Genomic DNA, 13,047 nt, shown 5'->3' with positions numbered 1-13,047 from the left:
TGATGCAGTGGGTGGGGACGGAAGTTTGTACTAAAGAGGCGTGCTGGGTGGGAGGGAGGACTAATTTTAAGAGGTTATCAGTTCCCTTAATGAACTGCTTCATGTTTCAGTGCCTTTCGAGTCTGTCTCCAAACTTGTAACGCTAGGGATTTTAGATAATAAATATTCAAATAACAGGGGACTCCTGATCAACTTATTAAAGATACAGCACACTTTAAAAGTAGGAAGTATATAGTTGCTATGGAAATACAGAAGCAGTAACGCCTATGTATGTCAAACGTGCATCCACAATGGCAGTGGTGGTGACGGTTCCTCTTTCTAGGTAACAGAGCACCAGTTCTGAGGGCTGAGTTCCACGCTTCTTCCCAGCCGAGAGGAATCACCTTGATGTGTCTGTCCCCGGCGATGGTGCCTGCAGTCAGTCTCAACACTTCTGTGGTGGGGAAAAGGACCAAGATCATAGCCAAGGAACTGAGGCACCACACAGCATGGCTGCCTGCGGCACCCCTTTGCCTGCTTCCCTGCCTCTGATCTCCATACTGACTGAGAGAACTCTCCGCCTCTGGTCGGAGTGTGTGGATGAGGATGCACCCGGGAGGGTGACAGGCGCTCAGGTCAACAGCTATCACTTACAGAGCACCTCCAGTGGGCCAGGCACTCTGCCAATGTCATTTCTAATCTTCGCAGCAGTCCTATGAGGTAGCTGCAATCGTTGTATCATTTGGGATTTTCTGATAGAAAATTACAGAATAACCGGTTGGAACTAATTTAAGCAAAACAAGGGACTCTATCAGCTATCACCGAATAATAAACTGCCCCTAAGTGTGATGCTGAGAATTATAAGCATTTTCCTTGCCTATGAGCCTACAGGTAGCTGGGTGGGTCTCCTGGTCTTGCTGGGCTGCAGGCTGGTCCAGAGTGGCTTTGGCTAGGACAACTGGACTCTCTTCCACATCTCTCTTATCCTCCAGCAGTCTAGCCCAGGCTTATTCACGGCTCCAAGAGGTTGAGTGTAAGTGCACAAGTCCCACTGAGACTTGTCACTTTGCCATGCTGTATTGGCCACAGCGAATCACAAGACCAACTCGGATCCAAGGAGTGAGGAAAGAGATTCCACCTCTTTAGGGAAGTTGCTATAAAGCCATAGCGCATCAGGGAGGGGTAGAGAAGTGTGGCCATTTTTGTAAGCAATTTTCCACAAGAAATGTATTTGTGTGTGTGTCTGCAAAGTTAGAAGAGGCTGGCTGCAGGCACAACTTGATGCCGGCACTCACATATCCTCACATGTCCTGGCGGCTCTGCTCTGGGGGTTGCTTCATCCTCAGGTATGCTTCTCCGTCATCACAGCAAAACAACAAAAGGGACTTCCCACTGCTCGTCTCACAGCTTTGCACCTACTAAAAAGTGTCAGCCGTCTGTCCCTCACAAGTAGACTCTCGTTGGCGGGAACTGGGGCACCTGGGCACCCCTGAACAGAACACTGGACGGCGGGGTCAGAAGAGTGCTGAGTCCCTGAACCAAGGGTGGGATCCTCTCCAAACCATGTGGGCTGAAGGAAGAAGAGGAATTGTGTGCCCCGTAGGAAGTTGGGGATACTAGGCAGAAGTGGGGAGGCTGCTGGGCAGCAAAAGCCCAGCTGTCCACTACCGTGGATACTTCTGTCTCACGGAGGGGAAAACAGAGACACTGAGAGGTCAAGCGCCTGGAGCGAGGTGACCCAATGTCAGCACATTGGCCTGTGATGCACGTCTGCTTCAGCCCTGAGGCTGCACACTTTCCAGAAGGCCTAGCTGCCGCTCAGTCCAGAGGGAGATAAGATTCCTTCACCCAGGCTGCTTGCCAACTTGCCTCTCTACCTCTGGGTCATCCGCCTGCCTTGACCTGGGGGGCGGTAGCCAGGATGAGGAAGGGGCTAGAGGCCGTGGCATCTGGGGAGTGGCTGAAGGCACTGGCATGGCTTGGAGAAGACTCGGGGCTGAGAGCTGCCGCCAGGATCAGAGCTCCTTCCTAGAAGTCCATGCAGCTGCGAAGGGCAGAGCTGGGGCCGGTGGGTACAGACCACAGGGAGACAGATACAAGGAAAGTGAATGGACAGTGAGGACCCTCTCAGGGTGGAGGGGGATAGGTAGGGAAAGGGGCTGGGACAAAGGGGAGAAGGGCAGGAGGAAGGAGGAAGCAGGGTGGGGACAGGAAGGGCACTCAGAGGCTTCCTGATGATTCCCAGGGCATCTTGTGTCTTGGATCCATAAGACCAACTCTGGCGTGGGATTCTCAGACAGTGACTTAGCCAAGTCAGGGGCAAAACCCAGACAGGAATCATCCCCTAATCCTCGCTCCCCAATCCAGGAGACACCTCCTAAATTCCAGCCCAAATGGCTTCCCTGGGGCCCCAGTGACAAGAAAGCCCAGTGGTGAGACCTCAGGCTTTCCCTCTGTCAGAGTGGGTTTGACTCCTTCTCTGACACTCCCCAGCTGTGCAATAGGGAACGAGCCAGTTCACTTGTCTGAGCCTCTGGTTCCTCATCTGAAAATGAGAATCAATTCCAACCTCTCGGGGCTGTTATAGGAACCCCACGCGCTAATGTGTACCAAGCACCCGCATGAGAGGGAGCCCAGCGCACCTGGAGTAATTGTGCATATGCGACCCCTCGGGGTCCTCCCCACTTCAGACCCTGCACAGCGCCCCCCACTGACTCAGAAATAGGTTCCAGGTGCCACAGACAGGAAACCGAGGGGCCCTGAGGGGGTCCCCTCCCCAGCCCTCCTCTAGCCTGCCTCTCTGTTCTTGCCCTGGCCTCCTGGTGCCCACTGACACACAGATCTCTTTCACCTCCAACTGCAAGCACCCGGCAGCTGATTTAGGAGTGTGCTCAGGGCCCAGAATGTAAACCATTTCTCACCAGGAATGTGTAAACAACCCATAAAGCAAAGGATTTGGGGCCTGGTCACGTGGCCCAGCTGCCCATAAAACCAAAGCATTGATCTCCGCTCAGAGCAAGCCTCTAAGCCGCGGGAATGATGGAGGGGCTGCATGTTGGGAACCTGTAATCTCCCCCCATACATCTGAGGTGGCATGTTTGAAGTCCTAGGATGAGTTATTTATATCATTTTTGCAATGTGTACTGAAAGGGCATTAGCCCAAACTCCTAGCAATGGGGCTTACAGGAACCTGGCCACTTAAAAATATAGAGGGGAGCAAGGGGTCCCTCATAAGCCAGAGTTTCTCTGGGCAGCCATATAATCAAAGCCAGATCATCCAGTCCAGAATTCCCCGAGTCCGGCTGCTCAAGGACCACCTTCTCCACGTCTGCTGTATCCATGGACTACCTGGCCTATTATTTACAAAATCGTTTTTGTTTTAAATCACCACCCTTTTGCTTAGCCTCGTTCCAAACTAGTTCCATGAAATCACACGCTTTCTATCTTATATATTAGCTCTTTGACATTAAGTTTTTATCTCTTACACATTAAAATATATTTATAACTTAAAATAACAAATGCTCATGTGTACCCTGCCAGATCGTCTGGCTTACCACCAGTGGACCACACTGTGCAAAACTCTGACCTAACTGAACATGCTCACTGTACAAATGGGGAAGCTGAGGCCCACAGAGGAAGGGTCTTACCTAAGGTTACTGAGCTATTTAGGGAGCAGAAGGGACTAATAACAACAGCTACCTGTACTGAGCATTTTTACTATGCATCAGCATAGTACTTAGCCCTTCACACATATTTCCCAATTCATACAACAATGAAATAGTGTCTGTCACTATCCTAATTTTGCAATGAGGTTGCTGAAGCCCAGAGAGGTTAAGTGGCTTGTCCAAGGCCACACAGCAAGTTAGTTCTTGAACCAGCACTTAAACTCTGGTCTGCCTGACCTCAAAGTTTGTCTCTTAATCATCTAAGGGGAAGAAGGAGGGGAGAGAGGAAGAAAGAAAGGAATGGAATGTTTTTAAAGTGCTGGCAACTTTTATGTCTCTTGCTTATGTTTATATCCTCTTCTGCTCACCCATTCAGTGTCCTTGTCCCATAAAATCCTCACCAGAGCCCAGAGTTCCACAAAGAACAGTGTCTCATCCCCAAGCCTTTGGGCACAAAAATAGATGTTTTAAATTCCCAGGGCCCCGTGTGATTTATAGAAGGATGGCCTTCCCCACTCACACTCAGCACAGGCCCTTGCTGAGCTGGGCCTCTGGGTGCTGCACTTGCACGGGGCAAAGTCGGGCTTTGGATCAGGCAGCCCTAAGGTCAGATGCCAGCTCCCCTGTCCGCTAATTAAGTAGACTGTGCCAGCCACACACCCTCCATGAGCCTCAGTGCCCCATGCGCTCAGTGGGAACAATGTTCATGCCCATCTCATGGGACTTTAGTGAAGGTAAAAACACTGCTATGTGTAAAAGTGCTCAACACAGTGCCTGAGACATGGTGCTTAGTATTCTTAAACAGTTAAAAAAGGACCATGGGGTTGGGGGGCAGGCATGAGGAACGACTCCCGCCTCTTCCAGGACCCGAGGGCAGACCTGCAGCCAGCCATGCAGCGGAGAGCCAGGGCGCAGACCACAGCGAGGCAGCACAGAGGGACGGGGCGGAGAAGGCCAGCCCTGCAGCCAGCTCCGCCACCAAGAGGCCATGTTCTCGTGCCAGTCACAGGGCCTTGCTGAGCTTCTTCTCTTATCAACTGTGGAATGGGGAATCGCCTGGGTCTCAAATTTAAATGACCGTCTTTATATTCATAGAACCGGGTCCTCGGCTTGTTAGGGGCTCTCCAAGATCACTGAGACCAACCTCTAATTTTACAAATTTGGGGGCTCTTCACGCATGTGCACGTGCCGGCCTTGCTAAACCTCAGTTTTTCCAGTTCTGAAGCGGGCAGAGTCAAAACCCTCTTCTTAAAGAACTCTTCTGAGCATTAAATGGATGAAGTGTATAGGGTTCTTTGTATAGGGCCTGGCATATGGCAAAGGCTTAATATACAAATTGCTATTCCTTCTTTCTGAGGGACATCTTTTCATGGCCTGGTTTAGGAAATAAGGATACTGGGACATGCTTGCTGGGTTCTTGAACAGAGGAGAATAAAGATGTGGATTTCCCCAACAACTTGGATGGTCAAATATTTGCTGCAAGATTGGTTACACTTTCCGCATTCAACGCACAATTGTGGGAGTACTGCCGGGTCCCAGGGCGAGGAGACCAAAGACACTGCCCCTGCCCTCTCGCTGCTCAGCACCCCCAGCGACACAGGAGACAGGGGCAAACAGCAGCAGCTGCACTGTTCATGAAGCTCTGTTACTGGGGGTGCTGGGAAAACATCGCTAACTTCAACCAGTGGGATCTAGTAAACAGGAAGGCAGCTTTTGAGTTGATCCTTTAAGAATGGAAAGAATTTCCTTTAAAAAATCACACATACACACACAAAAAAATCTGCCTGCATCTACATGTCCAAATTCCACCCATTTTCAAAGGCCACTTCCTCCTAAAAGCCTTCCAGGAGCACCCTCCTCCTTCTTTTGAAATCCTATAACCCTTTATTTGCCCGGTTCATTGGCCCTTATCACCATATCTGGTATTTATGTATTTCTGGGATTCTTTTCCTTATCTGGGTGGGGTTTTTTTTGTTTTTTACTTTTTTGTTTGTTTATTTTATTATTTTTTTATTTTTTAGAGAGAGGGGAAAGAAGAAAGAGAGGGAGAGAAACATCACTGTGTGGTTGCCTCTCATTTATGCCCCCAACTGGGGACCTGACGTGCAACCTAATCATGTGCCCTGACTGGGAATCGAACCAGCGACACTTGGCTTGCAGGCCGACGCTCAGTCCACTGAGCCACAGCAGCCAGGGCTGTTTCTGTTTTTTAAAGAAAGCCCTCTGTGGCCCTTTCTTGCTCAATTACTGAAGTGAACTAAATACAGGTGCAGCTGTAATGGCCAAATGAAGGCGTTGAGACAGAGGGTGGAGTCGCGAGTCTCTGCCTGCCCCAGCTCCAGTCTCAGGGTCTCCTGGGGAGCAGCTCAGGTTCTACAGCAACAACGAAGATGCTGAGCCTCATCTCCCGTCCAACCCTGGACCTTCTCCACACCCCTTGCCTTGATGGTCAGAGCATCCCAGGGCCTCAGCACCTCCTGGGTAAACCGGCAGAACACATGATCGCTGGGGTCACAATGAGACCCCATGAGGCAGGCGCTGGCATCCAGGTGACTGCTTTCTGGCTGAGTTACCTGGGAGTGAAAGGGAGGGTTGGGCACACCCTTTGCTGGGCACCTTACGTGTTCCTTCATTTCATCCTCACAATGCTGTGAGCTAGCTGGTTTCGGGTTGCCTAGTTTAGAAATTCAAGGCTACCCAATTAGTAACCTGGGAACCTTGACACTTCCCTTTCCATCATCACCCCACAAACCGGCCCCTTTCGGATCCAGGCCGTTTTATCGGCTGGGCATTTCTCCAGCCTGCCCTTTCTCTCCATGTCCAGCGCCACCACCCTGACCCAGGCCACCACCTGCTCTTGGCTGCATAAACTCCATTGCTTCCCACTGACCTCTGTGCCACCAGCCTGTCCTCAAGACAGTAGCCAGTGACTTCTTGTTTTAAAAATCTTTTAAACTTAATGTCTTCATCCACATACTCACAGAATACAAACCTACACACATACATGTCATTTTACATTAAGTGCCTAAAAATTACCAGAAATACACTGTATTTATGAGTACGGTTGTTCTTCTTTTCTTTCTTGGTTGGTTCCCTTTTTTCCATCTCTTCCTCTCACGACAGCACCCCACACTCCACGCCAACAGCCACGTGAGTCTGCGTTTTCACCTGTAATCACCCAAACCTGTGCATATATCGGTATTCACACTTGCCTAATTGTCATTGTTTACTTTTTCTTTTTTAATATTTTAAAAATTGTTCGTTCCCCACCTCTTTTTAAAAAAAGATTTTATTTATTTCTTAGAGAGAGGGGAAAGCAGGCAGAGAGAGGGAAAGAAACAGTGATCTGTGAGAGAAACATTGATCAGTTGCCTCTCAGACGCCCCCAACTGGGGACCTGGCCTGCAACCCAGGCATGTGTTCTGACTGCGAATCAAACTGGTGACCTATTGGTTCATAGGCCGGCATGCAACCCACTGAGCCACACCAGCCAGGGCAATTGTTTCTTTTTTAAAAAGTGGGACCATATTTTAGCTTTCCTCTCCTTGCCTTTTTCACCCAACATCAATTCATAAACATCTTTCCAAGTCAATGAGTATAGCTCTATTCACTTTTTAATGGCTGCCTAATATTCCACTGGGTGGACATGTCAGTTTATTCAGTTGTCACCTTGTTGATGGTCATTTCCTGCTTCCAGCTGTTCACCACTAGGAACAATGCTGCAGTGACTGTTTGGTAGGGTTCTTAGGAGAAATAGAAGCCAATCCTGGTGGAGCTGGAGGCTCAGTTTCTAGGATCAAAGCCTCATAACCCACCATGGAGTAGCATGATGAGTTCATCAAGTTGCGGTCCCACCAAGTTCTCCTGCTGCTCTGTCCTGTGCTATTTCTGCACCTGGAATTCCACCGTGCAGCCCCTGGGAAACTGCTCCTGGTCTGCAGCCATCAGCTCTTGACTCCCTGCTTGCCCCCACGCCAGCCACAATGGGAGAAGTCTCACACATTGTATCTGATTGGCAGTGCCCAGCAGGTGGCCACATCCTAGCAGCAAATTTGAGTTTAAGATTCCTATATTGGGGAGGTGGGCTCCAACACATGTATTTCCCTAAATATAGAGAAAGGCTGTTCAAAAGATGACAAGCAACTATGAATAGACATATCTACTTCATTTTCTTTTCAAAAAAGATTTAAAAAAATTGATGTTAGAGAGAGGGAAAGGGAAGGAGAGACAGGGAGAGAAGCATCGATTGGTTGCCTCCTGCACATGCCCCAACTGGGGACTGAACCCACAACCCAGGCATATGCTTCAACTGGGAACCGAACCTGTGATCTTTCAGTTTACGGGACGATGCTCCATCCAACTGAGCCACACCGGCCAGGGCTCTACTGCATTTTCTTATACATAAGTCCTTCCTTATTAAGGCCTTTAATCCTATGGGGTAGATGCCCCTGACTTAAATTTCTGCTTTCCAAATGTCCATCCCACTTCACATTTCCACCAGCATGATGTGGGAGCCCTATTGTCTTCACTTCCCCACAAAACAACAGGGATTACAGCTCTGATCGATGTGAGCTCTATCATATGGTTAGACTTATTTGTGTTTTCCTGTCTGGTAACATAAATTTGACTATGTTTTTAAAAAAACATTTTATTTATTTATTTTTAAAGAGAGAGGAAGGGAGGGGGAAGGAGACTGAGAGAAATATTGATGTGGGCGAGAAACATCCAATGGCTGCCTCTCGCATGCACCCTGACAGGGGACCTGGCCCACAACCCAGGTATGTGCTCTGACTGGGAATCAGACTGGAGACCTTTTGGCTCACAGGCTGATGCCCCATCCACTGAGCCACACCAGCCAGGGCGAATTTCCTTCTCATAAGCTTGCTGGCCATTCTATTTGCTCCGTCACTGTCACCTGTGCCCATTCTGCTATTGTGATGCTCTCCTTAGAAACTACATACTGAATATCTTCCGTCTGCCCCTCCAGATCCATGCTCTGCCTTTCTCCATCAGCTCTTTGCCCCTCACTCCATCGCGACTGGAGCAAGCCCCCTGTCCTCGGGTTGGGATTGGCCGAGGGGAGGTCCAGCTAGAAGTCTCTGGGCAGGAGGAAAGAGAGGTGGGGGTATTTATTCCCAAGCCCTTCCCGTCCTCCCTCTGGGCACCATGGGTCCAAGGTACCCGCCCTTGTGCGCCTCCCTGGGTGCATCTCCTCAATGCTTTGAAACCAGTTCTCTGCATAATCCCCTCATTATATCTCCTTAAACTACCTACTTTGGGGGCCACTCATGTCCTGCCAGCACCTTGGTGACACAAGTTAGGAATTCCTCATCATCAGCGTGACAGGTACTTTTTCAAGCTCTTTTACTGCCCAATGACTCTGTTTTTAGTATTTTGTGCCATGCTAAAGATAGACAAATATGCGTATGTTTGTTTAATTTTTAAATCTCTTTCTTTTATAGCTCCTTAGTTTTCAGCCTTGCAATGATAAGGTCTTCCCTGCCTCCAGATCAGAAGTTGGACTTTTTCTATACAAGGCCCATTAGCATATATTCCAGACTTTGTGGGGTGTATGGCCACTGTGGCGACGATTCAACACGGCTGTTGTAGTAAGGAAGCAGCCATACATCTTATGTGAATAGGCATGCCCCCAATGAACCACTATTTACAAAAACAAGCAGCAGGAATTCCTCTCCTAGGTATCTACCCAAGAGAAATGGAAGCCTACGTCCACACGGTCCCCCTTACCTGTGGGAAAAACGGTCCAAGACCCTCAGGCTTGACACCGCGGATCGTACCGAACGCTAAATGTACTACGTTTTCTCCTGTACATACATCGCTATGATAGAGTTTAACGAGGCACAGTAAGAGATTAACAGCAATAACTAATAATAACATGGAACCATTATAACAATACGCTGTCAAAAAAGTTATGCGAATGTGGTTTCTGTCTCTCACAAAATATCTCACTGCTCTGCTCAGCTCTTCACTTCAAGGAAGCACTTTGTGGTTTCTCTTTGGCATGTCTGAGAGGCCCGCATTGCCACCCTGCACTTTGGCGCCACGATGAAGTAACATAAGGGTTACATGGACGCCAGCCCTGCAAAACCAAGACCGTTGATCGGAAAACCAAGGTGGCTGGCTACCAAGTGACTGCTGAGCAGGAAGCAGCTACGCAGAGACGATGGATAAAGGGAGAGTTAGTTAACACAAATGGCATGATATTAGGAATGGCCCACAATGTAAAACGTATGAATTGTTTATTTCTAGAATTTTTCATTTAACATTTTTGGACCTCAGTTGACCATAGGTAACCAAAACCACGGAAAGTGAAACCGAATAAGGTGAGGGGGTGGGGAGGAGAGAGGACCATTGTGTTATTCATCTATAAAAGGAGTGAAGTACCGATACATGCGATAGCGTGGGTGAACCTGGAAAACATTCTGCTAAGTGAAAGGAGCCAGGCACAAAAGTTCACATATTGCATGATTCCATTCCTATGAAATGGCCAGTGTAGGCAAATCCATAGAGACAGGACGTAGATCAGTGGTTGGTTAGGGCTGGGAAAGGGCAGGGAATAGGGGCTCGATGGCTAAAGGGTACAGGTTTTTTTGCCCCTCGGGTTATGAAAATGTTCTAAAATTAACTTCGGTGCTTGCTACACATATGTATGAACATATTATGCTAAAAACTGTATGTTTTAGCCCTGGATGGTGAGGCTCAGTGGATTGAGCACCAGCCTGCAAAACAAAGGGTCTCCAGTTCAATTCCCAGTCAGGGCACATGCCTGGGTTGTGGGCCAGGTCCCCAGCTGGGGGCATGCAGGAGGCAACTGATCAATGTATCTGTCACACATCAGTGTTTCTCTCTTTCTCCCTCCCTTCCTCTCTCTCTAAAAATAAACAATTTTTTTAAAAAAAGATCACATGAATGTGGTTATGAACCCCTTACCCATAGGACTACTACCTCCTTCCTGATCCCAAGTTTATTATTTAAGAAATTTTCAGTTAAAAGAAGACATATGAGGAAAAAAGCTCTAATTTTGCATCTATGCCTTTCCCAATACCACAAGATCTGATTTTAGTGACTTTATTGTATGTTCTGGTTTCTGTAAAGGAAGTCCCCCCTCATGTTCTTTTCTTTCACACTTGACTTGCAGCCAGTGAGCTTATCGAAATGGATATCACTCACTGCTTAAAAGCCTTTTAATGGATTCTCACTGCTCTTACAATGATGGCCCACATCCTGATGGCCTTGAACACTGCAGGCTTGGCCCTGCCAGCTCTCCAGCTTCACTTGGCCGAGGGCATGTTCACCTGGGGCTTTGTACTTGAGCCATGCTGAAGCTACTCAAATGCTCCTGCCCCCTCCTACCCCAGGACCTTTGCACTGGCTGCTTCCTCTGCCTGGGATGCCTTTCCATTCCTTTTGTCAAGTGAACTACTCCTTCTGTTCAGCCTCGGTTTGATCATCATTCCTAGGGGAAGCCTATGCTGACCCTCCCTGACCAGAACAAATCCACTCCCTACATCGTGAATCTATGCTGTGTTTCATTTACTGCATATGTAATGTCACATTTATTTGTACTATTTTTTTTTTTTTTACTGATGTCTGCCTCCTCAGCTCCCCATTGCCTTTCCTGTACTTAACACTGTGTGCCACTCAAAAAAACGTTGAAGGAGTGAATAAACAGACATTACACGCAGGCACCTGTCTGCATGGCTCCCAAATGTACCCTCTCCCTTTCAACATTCCATGTGTTGCTGTGGAGCAAGCCCTGGTTGGGACATTAGGAGACCTGGGTTCCAATGGAGGCAATGCCTTATAGCTGTCTGATTGCAAAGAGCTTGCCCACCCCTTGCCCCTTGCCATCCCGCAATCCTCACAGCCACTATGGAAGGCAAGCAACGTGGGGATATGCTTCCCCTTCATTTTACGGCTGAGAAATCTGAGGCCAGGGAAGCAGCAACTTGTCCAGGGTTCCACGGTCAATCAGAGGCACAGCCTAGAGCCCTGCTCTCTAGTTCCCCAAGGGCTCATCTGAGCCTTTCCTGAGCTGGCCTCAGTTTCCCTACTTGTAAAATGGGGAGGGGGGCTTGCCTGGATGGTGTCAACAATGTCACAAACCTCAGGCACCCAAGATGTTGTTATATATGGGTTCTATCTGTATTATCGTTGACTTAAATTTTTTATTTAAAGGACTTAAAAAACAAATTTAATTACCTTTAAACTTTATTTTTCTAAGAGAAACTGATAAAAGTAACAAAAATGATTGCTTCTGTCATTTCATTGTTCCCACTTGTTGCACTTTATCTAAGACACATTTTAGTTAGTTCGTACCTATTAGAGCTAGAATGGTTCATCGGGGAGCTGAAATCCTCTCGCTCCTGCAGCGGTTGAGGTTCTGTGCTTTGGAAAGCGCTGGTCTGGGGGCTGCTTGAACACAGGCACCCCTCCATGAGGCTTTCACTTGTTTAGTCATTCAGCGATACCTGTGTAGGGCCATCATGTAAAAGCACCTGCCAGGTGCTCCCTGTCTCAGGGAGGTGATGGGGTGCAGCTGTGTGCTGACTGTGTGCCTGCGTCACAGCTTGTGTGCCCACATGTGTTGAGGTCAGTGTGTGTCTGTGTGTGCGCATCTGTGTATCTGTCCATGTGAGAGTTTATGGGATTTTGTGCACACAGCAGGGCAGGCCCTCTTCCCTGGGCTCCATCACGGCCCTCCTTCCCTGACCCAGTCTAGGGTCAGCCCATGTGACAGCCCTGGGCGGGGTCTGCTTTCTCTCAGAGCCATAGGTGTAGAGTGAGGGAGGCCAGCTGAGAGGGGGGTCACCTAGGTGGGCACTTCAGCCTCACCTGATGTCCTGGAGGCCAGTAATCCAAGTGGGCTTCACAGGAGTCCTTGCTAGGGACTAAGCCGCCCTGGACCTAGAATTCTGGAATGTTCCTAGTCTTACCCTCTTAGCCTATCAGTGGGAAAACAGGCTCCAGATGGGGCGAGGACTTGGCAGAGACCCTAAGCATGTAAGTGGCAGGGCCCCAGGACCTCCTCTGACCGCCTGCAGGTTCTCCACACTCACAGGGCACCAGCCCAGCACTGTCTGCTACAGAGATGACTTGGCACGTGGAAAAAACATGTACTTCAACATAATTCAAATAAATGCTAATGTGTATTGAGCACTCACTGGGTGTCAGGCGCTGTTTTAAGCACTTTCAATACATTAACACATTTAGTTCCTCCAACAATTTTATGAGATAGATATGACTGTTATCATCCCATTTTCCAGATGAGGAAAGTGATGCACAGAGAGGTTCACTAACTTGACCAGGGTCACAGCTGCTAACTTGGCTTTGTGGCCAACACTCTTTGCCTCTACATTAAGCAGAGGAAGGGAGAAGGGGG

Source organism: Furipterus horrens, unplaced genomic scaffold (genome assembly GCF_987537825.1).
Source record: "Furipterus horrens unplaced genomic scaffold, mFurHor1.1.pri manual_scaffold_10, whole genome shotgun sequence".
Classification (NCBI taxonomy): Eukaryota; Metazoa; Chordata; class Mammalia; order Chiroptera; family Furipteridae; genus Furipterus; species Furipterus horrens.
This window is presented reverse-complemented; position numbering follows the sequence as displayed.